Source organism: Cherax quadricarinatus, chromosome 11 (genome assembly GCF_038502225.1).
Source record: "Cherax quadricarinatus isolate ZL_2023a chromosome 11, ASM3850222v1, whole genome shotgun sequence".
NCBI lineage: Eukaryota > Metazoa > Arthropoda > Malacostraca > Decapoda > Parastacidae > Cherax > Cherax quadricarinatus.
The window spans coordinates 14,072,830-14,092,929 of NC_091302.1; positions in this window are offsets into that span (position 1 = coordinate 14,072,830).

Genomic DNA, 20,100 nt, shown 5'->3' on the forward strand with positions numbered 1-20,100 from the left:
CCCCAGTGTATTCAAATATGTTTGACACATTAACAATAACTCCATGAATGCTGAGTAAGTATTCAACATTCACTAAGTTACTGAACGTCAGAGGTAAATTATCAGCACAGAAACTGTTGACTCACTGCATCAGCGAATTTATTAAATAGACAGAGGTACTAGAACCACTAAAAACACTAAGTACTCACGGGTTACGAATCCTTATGCACTGTATTAAGTACTCTTAGATTTACCATTTTTTCCAAAATCGATTAAATTCACCATTGTTCGATATCTTCAATAAAAGTCTGGAATCTCTTAGTTTTAATTAAACAAATTATTAGTTTAATTAAATGAGCAAGCAACCTTATGACTGGACTTCAAGAAACATATGAGTAATTATATGTTAATTAAAAGTTAACAAAAAACGCTTTGCTATACGCCATGAGAGAAATCTCGAAAAGATCACATAAAAATAAGTGAAAAAATATATAGTAGAAGAAATGATGAAGGCATTTGTTAAAATTACACTAAGTAATAAAACTAACTCTTCATCCAGTTATAAACCAAAAGGTTTTTGTGATGCACTGATCACGAATATGAGTTTCTGTAGTCTCTGTCACATAAGCTTTAATATATATATATATATATATATATATATATATATATATATATATATATATATATATATATATATATATATATATATATATATGCAAAACAACCACTCTGAAAGAATAGAGAAATTCCAAGCGCTTTCGTGACTACTCACATTATCAAGGAACTATAGTTCCTTGATAATGTGAGTAGTCACGAAAGCGCTTGGAATTTCTCTATTCTTTCAGAGTGGTTGTTTTGCATATTCTGAAATCACCTGTTTACTGTGATCTTATTGCATATATATATATATATATATATATATATATATATATATATATATATATATATATATATATATATATATATATATATATATATATATATATATATATATATATATATATATATATACATACATATATATATATATATATATATATATATATATATATATATATATATATATATATATATATATATATATATATATATATATATATATATATATATATATATATATACATATTCCAGTCTTACAAATACATAAATATCACAGTTTTCGGAATTTTTTAGTATGGTTCTTCTGTACAAGTGTCCAATAGAAGTCAACCATGAAGCTGATCGTCATGTTTCCATAATATATTTTCACCATGATGACTGTGTCTATGTGAAATTGATTACCTTGAGGCCATGTTTCACAGAAAATTTAGATGTTGGTCCACAACTAAATTCAGATTTGAATTCAGCGTCCCAAACTAGGTTAAAAAGAACAGTTGTTAGCCAGTGATACTATTTAAATATTCTTTTGTTTGACAGCATTTACTCTATTCCGTACAGGTTTTTTGTTTTAATTATATAGTTCTTCAACTGCAGAATATATTTCAGTTTTTTTTCTCAATAGGTAGCAAAAACAAAAAAAGCAATGAAACAGTAAGTAAGTTTATAAAAGTAGTAACAATAGTATAGTAGCAGTAGTAGTAGCAGAAGTAGTAGCAGTAGTGGAAGTAAATTGTAGTAACAGTAGTAAGTAGTAGCAACATTAATAGAAGTAGCAATAGTAGTAATAGTAGTAGCAGTGGTAGTAATGGAAGTAGCAGCAGTAGTACTAACAGTAGTATTAGTAATAGTAGTAGCAATAGTAGTAATAGTAGTAGTAACAATATTAGTAGCAACAGCATTGTTATTCACAAGGAAGTGCATAAAAGCTTCAGGGGTCGTCATGGAGACCCAAGCAGCAAGCGTCGAGCATGTAGCAACCAGCACTACCTTAGGCTCAAGCAGCAGCTGAGGTCGTCATGGAGACTCAAGCAGCAACATTTACTGGCTCCCGATCTGGTTGATAGGGAGCCAGTTACGAAGTTTCCGAGGAGAAAATATTTCCCTGGTGGACGAGCAGCTACGCACCAGATTTTACACTAGCGTCGGAACCAACCTACCACCTCATATCGAGACACATTTGCCATCTTTTACGGCTGAGCCTAGCGACCAGTAACTGCAGCTCACAACATGAAACTGCAGCTAGGACCTTGAGGTGCTGAGGAAGAACCTCCAGGGACTCTGCACAATATCCTGTTGCGTTTGAAAAAGACCACAAAAAAGTGGTTATAAGCCTGAAGGGATACTCGGAAGACTCGGTATCATGTCGTCAAGTGCATCTATGCACTTTTATTATCAATCATCGAATTTATCTACACGGTGCCGCTGCCGTTGAAGATACTCCGACATCTGATCTGAAAGGCAGATTTTTCAGCAGTGGGTCAAATTGATCGTGAAACTATTTTTCTTTAGATATGTACATATAAAATGTAGTAAAACTCTGTGCAGGGCATCTGTTTTATCGTAGAAAATAGTTCCATACATACCGATTTCACATCAGGGAAAAAAATTGACGTACATTGAATATTTTTTTTAAAGCAATGTAAACAATCAGGAATGGAGTGCAGCAATGTAAACAATCAGCAATGGAGTTCAGCAACGTAAACAATCAGCAATGGAGTGCAGCAATGTAAACAATCAGCAATGGAGTGCAGCAACGTAAACAATCAGCAATGGAGTTCAGCAACGTAAACAATCAGCAATGGAGTGCAGCAATGTAAACAATCAGCAATGGAGTTCAGCAACGTAAACAATTAGCAATGGAGTGCAGCAATGTAAACAATCAGCAATGGAGTGCAGCAACGTAAACAATCAGAAATGCGACGGAGTGCAGAAATGCAAACAATCAGCAATGGAGTGCAGCAATGTAAACAATCAGCAATGGAGTGCAGCAACGTAAACAATCAGCAATGCGACGGAGTGTAGAAATGCAAACAATCAGCAATGGAGTGCAGCAATGTAAACAATCAGCAATGGAGTGCAGCAACGTAAACAATCAGCAATGGAGTGCAGCAATGTAAACAATCAGCAATGGAGTGCAGCAATGTAAACAATCAGCAATGGAGTGCAGCAACGTAAACAATCAGCAATGCACTGGAGTGCAGCAAAGCAATTCTGACGCATTACCCTCGTGCTCACCCGATCGTTAAGACTAAATTTTTGCAGAATATTTTTTTTATAGCTCCACAAAAAAGATTTTTGCATATCTTTTATATGTTAAACAGAGCTGCCAGAAAATCTCGCAATTCATCGCTGCCTCATCTCGCTCGACCGTGGATTCGTGTCCTGAGATTTATGTAAAGTGTATTTGCCCCGAAGACAAAGAAACATCACAAAAGAATACGAATGGAGTGAAATTGTGCAAAGAACGGCAATTTCCAGGAATAGTTCTGTGTAATCTGTGAATCTTACAAAAACGCTTTTGACAAAATATTTTAGTTACATGTGATCAATATCAATGATTATATTGTATAATATGCTATATATTTTTGTCACATAAGCCACATAAGCCTTTTTTGTGCATTATTTAGAATTTATTGACAGAAAAATAAATATATACGCAAAATAATGTCAATCAGATTACATAATTTGCACCATTTCTTAACTAATAAGTAATAAACATTACAAACAAAGTATCACCATTCACACAGTCTAAGTCCATAGACATGAACGCCCAGTACTGATTCCTGGTCGTTGGGCTAGTACATCAAACGGAGTAGAATGAAATTAGCTCAGAGGCATCCACACTACCGAATGTTCTCGGATGCCGGGTACAATATCTAGCTTGGCTGAATGCAAGTTTTTACAGACGAATCTCCAGCTAGCGTGGCCGTGACGAACTCTAGCTCAAGTCCCTTCACTGCCGTCAACATGACTCAAGAAATCGTAATGACACGATTGCAAATAAACCATACCCCCGGCCGGGATTGAACCCGCGGTCATAGAGTCTCAAAACTCCAGCCCGTCGCGTTAGCCACTAGACCAGCTAGCCACAATAAGATTCATCCAACTAGGTATATTTCTACACCATAGGAAAGTTAGCACAGGCACCTCTGTGACCTCAAATGCAAGTTTTTACAGACGAATCTCCAGCTAGCGTGGCCGTGACGAACTCTAGCTCAAGTCCCTTCACTGCCGTCAACATGACTCAAGAAATCGTAATGACACGATTGCAAATAAACCATACCCCCGGCTAGCTGGTCTAGTGGCTAACGCGACGGGCTGGAGTTTTGAGACTCTATGACCGCGGGTTCAATCCCGGCCGGGGGTATGGTTTATTTGCAATCGTGTCATTACGATTTCTTGAGTCATGTTGACGGCAGTGAAGGGACTTGAGCTTGAGTTCGTCACGGCCACGCTAGCTGGAGATTCGTCTGTAAAAACTTGCATTTGTGGTCACAGAGGTGCCTGTGCTAACTTGGCTGAATGCGTCATTCTTGAGAATTGTATGGTCCCGTGGACTAGAGCGTCATATGTCTTTCGCTCACCTTGAGGCGGGCCAAAGCAGCATAGATTAGACTCCTTGGCTAGTCGCAGTGTTGTTATTGATGTATATTTATATATAATTATTGTAACCACGAAAAGTGGTATTTAATCAATAACAAACTGCGGCTAGCCGGGGAATCGAACCCGTGTTGTTTTTGCCCGCCTCGTGGGAAGAGAGCGATAATTCACGACGCTCTAAACAACTGGACCATACAATCCTACAATTGTATAGTCCAATGGTTTAAAGCGCAGTGAATTTTTGCTCTTCCCACGAGGCAGGCTAAAACAACACGAGTTCGATCCCCCGGCTAGCCGCAGTTATATATATATATATATATATATATATATATATATATATATATATATATATATATATATATATATACATATATATATATATATATATATATATATATATATATATATATATATATATATATATATATATATATATATATATGCTCGAGGGTCTTGGCAAGAGGCGTGGAGTTAAAAGATAAAGAATCACACATAAAGTGGGAGTTGTCACAGTTGCTCTTTGCTGATGACACTGTGCTCTTGGGAGATTCTGAAGAGAAGTTGCAGAGGTTGGTGGATGAATTTGGTAGGGTATGCAAAAGAAGAAAATTAAAAGTGAATACAGGAAAGAGTAAAGTTATGAGGATAACAAAAATATTAGGTGATGAAAGATTGGATATCAGATTGGAGGGAGAGAGTATAGAGGAGGTGAATATATTCAGATATTTGGGAGTGGACATGTCAGCGGATGGGTCTATGAAAGATGAGGCGAATCATAGAATTGATGAGGGGAAAAGTGTGAGCGGTGCACTTAGGAGTCTGTAGAGACAAAGAACTTTGTCCTTGGAGGCAAAGAGGGGAATGTATGAGAGTATAGTTTTACCAACGCTCTTATATGGGTGTGAAGCATGGGTGATGAATGTTACAGCGAGGAGAAGGCTGGGGGGAGTGGAGATGTCATGTCTGAGAGCAATGTGTGGTGTGAATATAATGCAGAGAATTCGTAGTTTGGAAGTTAGGAGGAGGTGCGGGATTACCAAAACTGTTGTCCAGAGGGCTGAGGAAGGATTGTTGAGGTGGTTCGGACATGTAGAGTGAATGGAGCGAAACAGAATGACTTCAAGAGTGTATCAGTCTGTAGTGGAAGGTAGGCGGGGTAGGGGTCGGCCTAGGAAAGGTTGGAGGGAGGGGGTAAAGGAGGTTTTGTGTGCGAGGGGCTTGGACTTCCAGCAGGCATGCGTGAGCGTGTTTGATAGGAGTGAATGGAGACAAATGGTTTTTAATACTTGACGTGCTGTTGGAGTGTGAGCAAAGTAACATTTATGAAGGGGTTCAGGGAAACCGGCAGGCCGGACTTGAGTCCTAGAGATGGGAAGTACAGTGCCTGCACTCTGAAGGAGGGGTGTTAATGTCGCAGTTCAAAAACTGTAGTGTAAAGCACCCTTCTGGCAAGACAGTGATGGAGTGAATGATGGTGAAAGTTTTTCTTTTTCGGGCCACCCTGCCTTGGTGGGAATCGGCCAGTGTGTTAATAAAAAAAAATAAATAAATAAATAAATAAATATATATATATATATATATATATATATATATATATATATATATATATATATATATATATAGATATATAGATAGTTACATACATAGATACATAGATAGATAGACAGATAGATAGATATAGATCTCTTCACTGTTATAACAGAAATGCATGTCATGTTCACCCAGATGCAACTGACATACAATTTTTTACCCTGGGTCCTGTCAACATTGATTGTACTTACGTAATGTATTTATAGTAAACGGATCAAACGCAATTAATCTATTGAAAATATCAAATTTTTATTAGAACAATATGATTTCGTAATATTCCTTTCATCATTTGATTTGCATCCCTTTTATTTGATACTGCATTCAGTGGAATGAACCGAATCCTCTAAATGAGTTAAAGAGACCATTGGAATCCTTCCCTGCATTGCTGCAATACTTTTATGCTATAAAATACAAAGTGAAAGGGAATGAAAAAATAATTGAAAACGATAATAGTTCTTGCACATGAAAGATAAAGAGTAAATGTGTGAAAATGTAAGAGGGAGGGAGAGAGAGACAAAGAGAGAGAGAAAGAGAGAGAAAAAGAGAGAGGGAGGGAGGGAGAAGGAGAGGGGAAGAGGGAGATAAAGAGGGAGAGGGAGGTAGAGAGAGATAACGCTGTTTAAACCCATCTCACGCGCCCTATTTCACCAATGGTTATTGGAAGTAATCATTAGCCTCAACAAACTGCCGTATTTTATATCAAACTAATTTTAATCTTCGTTGCGCGGAAATTAGTTGACATAATGGTCGAGGGAGATATTTTACGAAGATATATACAGACGCTTCGAGGCCGGCAGGTGGAGTCGAGTTCCCAAGTTGACATAAATATTGATAAAGGGGGTAGTTTTACCGACACCAGTGATTGTTACTGATGAGCTTATTTGAAGAGGCCTACAAGCTGTGCGGGGAAAAGGATGAGGAATTGCAGATAAGACTAGTGATTGGATGAAGAAGACTAAAGGGAGAGAGGGAGAGAGGGAGAGAGAGAGAGAGAGAGAGAGAGAGAGAGAGAGAGAGAGAGAGAGAGAGAGAGAGAGAGAGAGAGAGAGAGAGAGAGAGAGAGAGAGAGAGAGAGAGAGAGAGAGATGTAGGTAACAGCTTTTATCTTGTCAATAAAGTAAGGAATCCTTAACTTGTATACAGCTTGTCAAGAAAGCTAGGGATCCTTAGCCTAACCTGTCAAACCTTGTGTAAAGAGAGAGAGGTAATCGAAAAACGCTGTCATCTACGGTGAGATTATTTTTTCAAGAATCGCTGACAAGATTTTTGAGACAATAATTTCACTGCTGATGACAGCGTTTGTCCGCTACCACTCACTTCTTTGTGACCGTAAATATGGTTTCATAAAAAGTCACTTTGCTGCTGATCTGCTGTTAAAATTTTCCACTAAATGGTACTAATCAGTGGATGAATCCAGGTCAGCTGTGTAGTAGCTGGTGCTTTCGACTGAGTATGGTACCAGGGACTCTTGGCAAAACTGCAAGCACTAGGATACGCCGGCTCTGGACCATGCCTCTTCAGTGATTACCTTGAAGGTAGATATCTAAGCGTAGTTCTCAACGAGACAGTCAACAACTCACACTATTAATGCAAGTGTTCCTTCCATTGTTATGGAAGGTTAACTTAAATGACCTTTCATCTCATTCCAGAATCCCATTCATATGCAGACGACTGTTCTCTGATATTTATTTATCCAAACAAGGAAATCCCAGCTGCTCTAAATTACATCAGCCACCAACTTACAGCTATATCAGCCTGGGGTAAACGACAGGTCACATTTGTTCCTTAGAAAACACAAATGGTGATGACCACTAGGATTAGGATGGACTGGAGCAGTGGTAAGACTGAATGAGTGTGTGTTAGTACCCAGGGTTGAAGTTGATATCCTTGGGGTGAAATTTGACTTCTAACTGGCTATGAAGAACCATGTGGTATATCTTGCAAACAAAGCGGCCAGGAAGCTTACATCACTAAGACGTATCTGTCATATGCTCTACAATAGAGTTTGCAAGAGTATCTACAAGGCACAAGTACGCTCACACCTTGATTATGCTCCATTTTCTTGGATTACCTGCACCCCCTCTCACATGCGATTTCTTAACGGAATAGAGAACAGAGCAAGATGGCTCATCTCTCGCTTGGACACAGCCTGGACAGATCTGTCATTTCAACAGGACCTTCAACACAGAAGGGATGTGGGTGGCCTTAGAGTTACGGACAGGGACAACAATGTCAAGACACCACAATTGGCTCCACTCCGCGGACAGCAAAAAGCAACTACTTTCTCACTGTACCCTTCCCCAGAAAATCGCTTCATCGGAGATCATTTATTCTTAGGATGACTCGTGTCTGGAACACGTTCGTACAACACAACGACATAAACGAAATAAAATCAGTTGACCAACTGAAAGCGCTGGCTCACAAATAGCTCCAACTTCATCCTGTTCCATATCTGTATATCTGTTACCAACAGGCTTTCAAATGAGCTGAGGTACGTAACAGCTCATATCTTGTAAATAAGTAAGGAACTCTCAGTCTATCCTTGAAAAACTGATGCTACTTGATCTAACCGATGATGTTTCCTAGTGTTGGATAATGTTGCTAGCAATCTTGTCCTGCTGTTGACGTTGACGAGTGTTTGAAAATGTTACTGACTGCCCGGTAACAGTTAATTTTTAGTTAGTTTAACTTTCATACGAGTTACTGTGGTAATAATAGCTAGTAGCCCATTAATGATGCTTGTACAATCTCTCTCTCTCTCTCTCTCTCTCTCTCTCTCTCTCTCTCTGTCTCTCTCTGTCTCTCTCTCTCTCTCTCTCTCTCTCTCTCTCTCTCTCTCTCTCTCTCTCTCTCTCTCTCTCTCTTTTTTAACCAGGGTTTGACAAGGTTAAGGATCCCTAGCTTTATTGACAAGCTATTTACAGGTTAAGGATTCCTAACTTTATTGGCAAGCTAAGAGCTGTTACCTACATCAGCTCATTTGAAAGCGTTTTTATTGTTATGAGACATACAAGTAGGGAACAGGATGAAGTTGGAGCCATCTCTCTCTCTCTCTCTCTCTCTCTCTCTCTCTCTCTCTCTCTCTCTCTCTCTCTCTCTCTCTCTCTCTCTCCTAGCAGACAATTGCTAGCAATTGCTACTCTCTTGCCTGACTTAATTACCTGGGCTCCTCCACCTGCATCACTGAAACGTTTGTGCTCGCAGTGAACTGTGATATATCACTATACGAATGTTTTACGAGGAGGGTGTAAAATGTTGCTGGCTCTGCGTGGGTAGACATACGAAAGCGTCAAATGAGAGGGACTTGAATGTTGTTAAAAGTGTGAATATTAGCCTAACTTCATATTATATATACACATGTATATATATATATATATATATATATATATATATATATATATATATATATATATATATATATATGTATATATATATATATATGTATTATATATATATATATATATATATATATATATATATATATATATATATATATATATATATACATATATATATATACATATATATATATATATATATATATATATATATATATATATATATATATATATATATATATATATATATATATATATATATATATATATATATATATATATATATATGTCGTGCCGAATAGGCAGAACTTGCGATCTTGGCTTAAATAGCAACGCTCATCTTGCCATATAGGACAAGTGAAAATTTGTGTATGCAATAATTTCGCCAAAATCATTCTAAACCTAACGAAAAAAATATATTTCATTGTTTAGTATTAAATTATTGTAAACAAATCTAAAATATATTTAGTTGGGATAGGCTAAAATAAATTTCTCTTGTTATAATAAGGTTAGGTAAGTTTTCTAAGATTCTTTTAATGCAAAATTGAAAATTTTGCATTAACATTAATGTAAAAAATATATCTTTAAACGCATAAGAAAAAATTTCAGAAAGGACTTAATTTTAAATGAGTTCTTGCTAATTGACCAGTTTTACATATTCGGCACGACATATATATATATATATAATGTCGTGCCGATAATGACCATAGGACCGGTCACATACTTTGCATTTGGTTTTATCGCGTTTTTTCTCCCAAACTGCCAGAAGAACTTATAACCAAGCATAAGCCTGGCCACAATAACATCAGTCAGTTTGTTCACAATGCAACTTGCTCCATAAACGTATTTATATTATCATAGTGTGTTACAGATCTACTCAGACCTCCAGGTGTATTCCGGTGACATCTAGTTTCACTATTTTTATCCTAATATTATTCCTAATACTAGACACAGATACACCAAAGTTATGTTTTACATTATCCTTCAGGGTAATTTTCTGTGCTAACATATCAGCTTTATCATGAAGGAGTAACAGTGGTAATAATAGTAGTAGTAACAATAATAATAATAATAGTAGTAGTAGAAATAATGGTAATAGTGGTAATAGTAGAAGTAGTAATAGCAGTAGTAGTAGTAGTAGAATTATTACTAATAATAGAAGTAGAATCTTCATCGTTATTCTTGCTTTAAATTTTATTATTTTTTTCTGTTATAATTGTTTTTATTGTTATTATTGTTTTTACTAATGTTACTGCCTCCGCAAACACCACAGTCGAAGTTACTACTTTCACCACCATTGCCACCACCACCATCACTACCTTCACCATCACAACCACTACTATTTCCAGCTCCTTGCGGAAAAGAATCCCAAATTTTTAACTAGGTTCCTCGCCCCAATCTACCCTTGAATTCTAAAAACCTGCTTACATTACCACCTCTTCCATAGCCTATGTTTTTATCTTGTTTTATATATCTCTTGATTTGGTTCCTTTTTCTTTGAGGAGGATTATCTTCAATGCTTGTTTTTCACTTGCCTTTATTAAAAACAAGGGATTATCTTCTGTACGTCTGATTCACTCTTGGTCAACCTTGCTGAGGCGTCAAGTCCAGCTACCCTCATTGCTTTTTTTTAACGTGCTGGCTCAGGAAGTTCCCAGTGTTGAGTCCTGGAATATTGCCTACGTGAGGAGTCTTAGTTTTCCCAGCCAATTTCGCTGTGATTGAAATCGCCTAGGATCAGGAGCTTTGCCTTTGTCCTCTATCGTACCTGGAGTTTATTTCACATGATATGTTTAGTTGGTTCCCTTGTTTTGTTACGCATTATTCTGAGTTTACTGTTCTCTTCTTTGGTCCACTGAAGGGAATGACTAGTGGGGCAATTCACCGTGACTGTGTGTGTGTGTGTCTGTGTGTGTGTCTGTGTGTGTGTCTGTGTGTGTCTGTGTGTGTCTGTGTGTCTGTGTGTCTGTGTCTGTGTCTGTGTGTCTGTGTCTGTCTGTGTGTGTGCGCGCGCGCACGTGCGTGAGTGCCTGCATGCGCGCGCCCGCGCCCTCCCCAACAATACCTACCCTTCTTCATAGATAATGAGTTTCTTTGTCTCTGCTCTGCTTGAGTTGAGCTGCCCTCGACTTGTCGAGAGGAAGCTCAGAATGAATTTTTGACAGGGAGTTTTAGTTGGGTTTCTTGGGAAGTGCGATGCACGCAGATCAGTGTTTCTTCCCCTCTGTTTAATGTATCATGCTTGCAACCTTACAGAAAGGCAATTTGAAGGCTGAACACTCCGTATACATAAATCGTGAGGTGAATGTCTATCAGCTAATATATGTTAAGGTTACTTTAATACTTATTTTAGGTATTAAAGTGGTATTGACCGCTTGTGAACAGTTGACGTGAAGCCTTGACGAGTCTCGTAACTAAAGGCTTTAAACCCCATTAACTAAACTTTCCAATGCAGAGTGCCGTTAGATGGGAACCATAAAAGTTATCTTTTATCAAGAACGGCACTACAAAGGTACTTACAACAGAGTAAGAATTTATTGAGGCTAAGTTTTACTGTCTTTGGGTAAAAAGTTATGTAATAACGTGTCTGTGTTGCCCATTAGAAAGATTTTCGCTTTTTTAACGCCTAATGTAATCAGCTGAAGATTCATCACCTTACGTTTTCCCATCAAGTGTCCTCCACAGGTCAGAACTATAAAATTTATGCATTTTTCTTTATTTGCCAAACTTTATTTTACTCAAAAATAATACCAGCAAACTAACCCAGCCTTGGTAAAATTTGCGTAATATAAGCAAAGTTCTGAAGCTGGGAGGCAAGTAAGGATTATCGAAAACTGCATAACATCAGTGGGGAAAATAATCCTACTAAATCAGCTAAGGGAAGTGACCAAATAGCATCATTATTTAATTATGCATACGCAAATCATGAAACAATGAGAATGTGTTGGTAAATTGTGGACAGGTCCTTATCGTACCTCGCATTCGGCTGCTGTACTGCACTCGTTGTTAGGTTATGTTTAGTGGCCTCATCCCACCAACATAATGTGTGAGCTTTAGATTCGCTGCTATATAAACAAACTCTTTTACTCTCCTGTACTACTGAACAACATTTCAGACGGAGGCCGAAACTTGCAGTCTCTTGTAACACTGTGTTTCTGTCTCCTTGTGGGTTTCCACAGTTCATACACAAAGATAATTACTTTACTAGCTCAGACCAAGCTTATAAATATATGAGAAGCATTGAAGAAGGTAGACGAAGTCACGCATGTGCACTCTTTACCACACGTATGCAGCCCATCTAGAGTTTCCTGTGCTCTGCGGAATTTTCGTTAAGAAAAACAGAGTGAAACTCGGAAAAGAACCAATGAGTGTACGGAGTTATGCTTCTCAGCGCCAGTGAGGTGACTCTTGATCCAAGGATTTGAACCTGCCATCCACTTTCTTGCGTCAAACCTGATTACCTATCCTTTCCTTGGATACTGTGCAACCTCCCTGCGGGTTTAGTGTTCCCTATAAATAAAATAATAATTTGTATTTCTTAGACTGAAGGGTCTAAATTAATATTCTCGAAAGAGCTAGGTATGTCAGTGTTATATAAATAAATGATAAGGGGAAATATGATCATAACACACAAAATACTATAGGATCGAAAAAGAGCCTGGAAACTCACAGATAATTAACAAGGAATATCAAACATACGAGAGGAGATAATTGTAAGCAGCACTCATGATTGAGCTGCTGCGATATAGGAAAACATTCCTTTAACGTAGGTGCTTAAACAACGGAATTAGGTGAACAGTTACATAATGGAAGCTAATTCCTATCAGAATTTCAGAAATATATACAGTTAATAGGTGGGAGCAGGAGCAGGAGTTTACCCTTCACAATATATAAATGGCTAAGTAAAACAATTAATTACACCCAAAGGTTGTTCAGTAGTTAGAATACTCAGTGAACAGCTTAAAGTACACAGGTTCTATTTCCGTGTAGGATGAGACAAACTAGGCTTGTTACGCTTGTTGCCCATGTTTACCTCACAAGAAACAGGTACCCCTGTGTTCAGTTTTGTTTACGTAGTAGTAAATAAGCAGCCCGGTGTTAGTCTTACATTTGCTGCCTCTCTTTATCAAGCAGTTAAGGCCCTTTAAGTAAGGTTCATAACAGCCGGTGAAAAAGACTTTATCCAAGGAACTGAAGTTGACCTCCTCTTCCTCTGATCGAACATGTCTACCATTTTCCAGACATTTTGTAACCCTACGAGTATAGGCATAAACAATCCCATGAGATTGTAGTATTACAAATAATAGATGTATAAATATACTCGGATCATTCCGGAGAACCATAAACAAAATTTAAAGATGGTGAGTTTGGAAATGTGTGGAAGTATAAACTGAACAGAAATGAGGAAGAATTTTTAAGTAAAAGTCGATGAAACTATTTTTACTTATATAAGAAAGGAGAATTTTACATTACTGTCATCAGGGTGTCGCGTTAAACTCTTAGGGGTCATAAAGTTCTTAGGGAGTTAGAGGCATTCGTACACTGTTGCAAGAAGGGAAAGATAACTTTAATTCCTTGGATCAAGTACCTTTCACTTAGATCAAGTACAAATCATCAAGTATAGTGTATTTAGATACCTGGGAGTGAATTTGTCAGTAGAAACGCGATTTCTCACAAATAATTTCAAGCGAATTTCTCAGCCATGGTGACTGACTAATGCTGATTAGGGAGGATGGTTACTACAGATGGGTCTAAGGAAGACGACGTGAATCCCCTCCCCCCCCCCCAAAAAAAAAAAAAAGATGAGCGAAGGGAAAACTCAGAGCTGTTGTGGCCTCCATGGGAATAAAAAGAAGTTCATTAATTGCCATAAGGGGAATGTATCAGTGTATTGAAGTGACATTACTTGTAAATGTTTGTGAGATATGCCCTTTCAACGTTACAATGGAAATGAAGATCGAGAAAGTACAATTGTCTTGTATGAGATCAACAAGAAAACAAACCATACCACGGGTGGGGCTTGAACCCGAGGTCAGAGAATCGTTAAACTTTAGACCGACGCGTTATCCACTGAACCAGTTGGCTACAATAGTTGGCTACCAGTTGGCTACAATATTTATACACCATATGGTGCATAACTATACCTAGTTGGATGACTCTTATTGTAGCCAGCTGGCTTAGTGGATAACGCGTTTGTCTGGAGTTTTACGACTCTGACCACGGGTTTCAGCCCCACCTGTGGTGTGGTTTGTTTGCAATCGTGTCACTACGATTTCGTGAATCAACAAGTAGTTCGAAAGGGAACGGAAAATCTGAAAGTGGTGTGGTTGTACGAGAGGTACAGTATAATTCAGTGAAAGAAGAATGCATTTTTTTTTACCAATGTTGAATAAATGGAACAGATTATGTTAGTCAAAAGGGGTGAATAAATCTGCAGTGATTAAAACGAGATGAAAGAGACATCCAGGAAAGGAATGAAGGAGTGTGGAGGGGGTCCGATGAAAGAGGAGCGTGATCTTCCGGCAGACATGAACTTTGAATTTTATGTTCTATTCGAGCACGAGTGATTAAATAAAAGAATTCAAATAAACCGGTTGAGCAAGCTAGAGTTTCAACAGTGGAACCTGTGCATTTTGAAAGTCGAGTGGGAAATGTTGTAGCCGAGTGAGTTATGCACGCATCGACATCTCTGCGTTTTTCCATAAAAATTGCTAGGATACGAATAATAGCGAATTCAAATCCACATTTCTTCACCTTGGCTGCGAGGGAAACTTCCACTGAGCTGAACAGTGCAGAGCTGATTTGGGAAGGACTCGTATATCAAAAAATATTATCATTATACATGAAAATGGTTCTCGTGGCATGAAGAATTGCACAGAAACCCCCATTAAATTTAAGCAAAATATATAGTACAGAGGCTCCCTGCTGGTCTGGTACGATGGTAAGCGGCGGCAGCAGCATCCGACCAGGAGGAGAACACACATAAATATGAGAATGACAAAGGGGAAGAAATAAAAGACAAGAGATATGAAGTTCGGGGAGAAGCTGAAAATCTGAGAAACTATAAAGAGGAATAAAAGGAAAGATGAAGGAATAAAAATAAGGTAAAAGGATAAAAAATAAACAAGGATAATTTAACGATTAGGAACTGTAAGTAGTAGTGTGTTTAAATTAAGGTGTTACTGATACACACACACACACACACACACACACACACACACACACACACACACACACACACACACACACACACACACACACACACACACACACACGTACAATTAGATGAGTACACCTCAAGGAGAAGTTAATGGAAATCTACCTGACGACACTGGAGGACAGGAGGGATAGGGAGGACATGATAAAGACATAAAATACTAAGAGGAACTGACACAGGAACAAGGTATCAATATTGTTAGTTGAAGCCTCAGATGAATAACTACGTGACTCATCTGAGGTTTCAACTAGCATGTCATGTCTGGAGGCAGGATCAATACATAGATTTAAGAAAAGGTATGATAAAGCTCAAGAAGCAGGGTGAGAGTGGACGTATAAGAGACCAGTGAAGAGGCGGGGCCAAGAGCTATGAGACGACCCCTGCAACCATAAACTGATGAGTACAATTAAGTGAGTACACACACACACACATTTTTAAGAAAGGAGACAGACACGCAGCATTAAACGACAGACCAGTGTCACTGACATGTATAGTATGCAAAGTCGTGGATAAGAGTATCAGGAGAAGAGTGGTGGAGCACCTAGAAAGGAATGAGCTTATCAACGACAGCCAGCACGGAGTAAGGAAAGGGAAATCCTGTGTCACAAACTTACTCGAGTTACGACATTGTGACAAGCAAATCAAGAGATAGAGAGAGAGGGTTGGGTAGATTCCATTTTCTTGGACTGTAAGAAGGTTTCCTATACAGTTCCAAAAAAGAGATTAGTGCAAAAGCTAGAGGAGCAGGGAGGTATAACAGGAAAGGTACTGCAATGGATCAGAGAATACCTGACAGGAGAAAACGAGTGATGGTACATGACGAGGAGTCAGAGTGAGCGCCTGTGACGAGCGGGGTTCCACAGGGGTCAGTTATAGGGCCGGTGCTGTTTCTAGAAAATGTGAATGACGTGATGGAAGCGATAGATTCAGAGATGTCCCTGTTCAGACGATGTGAAGCTAATGCGAGTAATTAAATCTGATGAGGATCAGGTAGGGCTGCAAAGGGATCTGGACAGGCTGCAAGCTTGGTCCAGAAACTGGCTCCTGGAATTGAACCCCACCAAGTGCAAAGTCATGACGACTGGGGAAAGTCAAAAACAGACAGATTACAGGCTATGGGGCCAAAGATGTAAACCTCACTCATGAAAAAGGATCTTGGGGTGAGGATAATACCGAGTACATCTCCTGAAGCACATATTAACCAGATAACTGCTGCAGCATATGAGTGCCTGGAAAACCTAGGAATAGCGTTTCGATACCTTAGTAAGGAGTCGTTCAAGACTCTGTACACCGTGTACATCAGGCCCATATCGGAGTATGCAGCACCGGTATGGAACCCAAGCCTGGTGAAGCATGTCAAAAAATTAGAGAAAGTGCAAAGGTTCGCAACAAGATTTGTGCCGGAGCTAAGGGATATGTCCTACGAGGAGAGGTTACGATAAATCTACCTGACGACACTGGAGGACTGAAGGAATAGGGGAAGGGGACGTGATAAAGGAATATAAAATACTGAGAGGTGTTGACAAGATGGAATTGGACAGGATGTATCAGTGATGGGATACACCAACAAGGGGTCACATCGGGAAGCTAAAGTCTCAGATGAGTCACAGGGGTGTTAGGAAGTATTTATTCAGTCAGAGAGTTGTCGAGAAGTGGAACAATCTGAATAGTGATGTAGTGGAGGCTGGCTCCACACACAGCTCTAAGAACAGACACGATAAAGCTCACTGAGCAAGGACAGAGTGGACCTAGTAGCAACCAGCATAGAGGCGGAACCAGGAGCTGTGAATCGACTCTTGCACCCACATATGAGTACACACACACACACACACACACACACACACAGAGCATATCCGAGCACACTAATTACCAACGCTATACGTATTGATACCACAAAGAGTACCTAAATGAACGGTTTTAGTTGACTTTTGTATAGTGTGTGGTGCTAGTATCACTGTGTGGTGTTTGTGGTGCTACTAACACATTGTGGTGCTTGTGGCGTCACTAGCACTGAGTAGTGTTTGTGGTGGCACTAACAGATTGTGGCATATATGATGTTACTAACACAGTGTGTTGCCAGTAACACAGTGCGGTGTTTGTAGGTCACTCACACAGTGTTTTGAGGCAACACTGCTCTGTTGTGGTTTTGGCGTCTTTAACACGGCGTTGTGGTTTTGGAGTCACTAACACCGTGTGGTATTAGTATCATCACTAATAGTGTGTGTTTTTGCTGGGAATTGTGGGAAAAGTGTCTTTTCTTGCTGCTCCTAACATGTTGAGAATCTTCTTCACACTATTCCCAGCATCCTATGACCCGCCCAGTTGTTCTTATGACCTGCTGAAGACTAGCAAACCAAGAATTCAATTTTGATCTATCTCATCTGCAACATAGGCAGCGTCTCCAACAACCTGCCTGGGATTATAGCTAAATACCTATTAAAACTCTTACGCTCCATCATTCGCGCACAATTAAAATATTCTGAGAATCTCCGCTACCGAATCTGACAGATGAACAGCAGAAAAAAGAAACTCTCCAGCCTGGACGTATGTCCCTGTTTGTTAAAGCGTCAACAGTACAAGCCCTCGATCTCTTGTGATGAAAAATTGACGATACCCTCGACCTTGTTTGTTCCAGCCAGAAATTTTTATGATCTCGTTGAACTGTGTTGGCTTTAACTGTTTCTCTTTAGTTTTACAGGGCTTTAAGCGACCCTATATATGGAGAAGAGAATCTCGAGGATGAGAGAGATTTTCCTCTATCATCTCTTCCTTAGTTACCTGGCTGCGATATATTGACGACATTCTTATCAAAACTTCTAGATTATTCAACGTCTCTGCACTCCAACTTAATCAGGTCGAGCTCTCTATCCAGTTCACACTCGAGGAGGAAGTCGACGGCACTCTTTCTTCGATGCTCCTCTCTGTAAATCTGATCATGAACTACTTTTCAAACCGACCAGTCAACAATTTCCACTACTAATAGCACCACGACATTAAGAGTAAATGATGCGTCGTCATCAGAGATTTTATTCCCACGTGCTTAATATCTCCAACAATAAATTCCTTAATGAAGGATGCTCTTTTTTTAGAACAGTTCTATTTCTAAGCTTCACTATCCTCATCATTTCATAAGAAACTCCAGGCGCAGTGCACACATTTTCAACTCAGACAACCCGCAGGCGAAAAAAAGATGCATTGAGCTCCTTAACAACCCTTTAGTTGAACACATCTTCAGTATTCTCTCCAAATCCAAATTCGAAGTTTCCACCACTGCCTCTACTACAGTCAAGGATATCACCAGTAAGGAACACCAGCAAGTCAAAACTACGGGGCATACAGAGTCCCTTGCAACGACTGTGACTAATTATACGCTGGAGAAACATCAAGAGACTTACACGCATTTCTGAACACAAATGTGCCATCAAAATTGATCACTTGAACAACACCTGTGTTTCACACAGAAAACTCCTACAACCATCTCATCAGTTACAAATGCGCACGACCCCACTGTCAAGGAAGAAAACCCTAGTAAACGCAAGATTCTAGTCATCACTAACCAACACATCAAGCAACTTCAGCCACAACAGCAGCCAGCAAACTTCTTGATCGTTATCCCACATAGCAATATAGAGGAACAGTGCAACAGACCTATTGCATCAAGCTAGGCAGGTTCCTCTCAAGTCCACCTTCTCAGCCATGTAGTTGTCCAACCTGGCATTATTCAACTCAGCTTCATCATACCTCACCTGACTATTCACGTCACTACGCTCACTGTACATATGCACTTCTTCTCTTTCCAGGTAGGTTTGTTTGTGACTTGATAAAGACTTGTGTGGGCGAAACGTTGTCAATAAAGGATCTCATTATGCTGCATTTGTTTTTTATTCATTGTGTCGGAATTTTATGCCATTTTTCTCCAGTCTGACAGTGTGTGGTGTTAATAGTGTCACTGACACTGTGTAGTGTGTGTGGTGTTAATAGTGTCACTGACACTGTGTAGTGTTTGTAGTATCATTGACACTGTCTAGTGTTTGTATTATCATTAACAGTGTGATGTTTGTAGTATCACTGACATTGTACAATTTTCACTTACGTTAACAACCAAATTTTTCAGTTGTTTCGATCACCGAGCAATCCGAGAAAGGTATCCTATCCCTGTTTTCCATAACCTTCAGCCACCTCTTCCTCAGTGATCCAGTAAAGGTATTCCCTGAATCCCATAACCCCATCCTCTCTTCCCCAATTAACCGAGAAATTTATTCGGTTTCCCATAGCCCGAGGACTCTGTACCACAATAATCCCAAAGAGGTGTTCCCCGTGTTTCATAATCCCTGCTCCATGTTCCTCACTGCACACAAGAAGCTTAGCAGTTATACCACACAACTCTAAAGTGGCAGAGATTTTTTTTAGCATACCTGAGGGACTTACCTCAGCCCTCTTAAGAGGTCCAGGAGCTGGGGAGCAACACTCTTAATGGAGTCAAAAAGAATATCACTG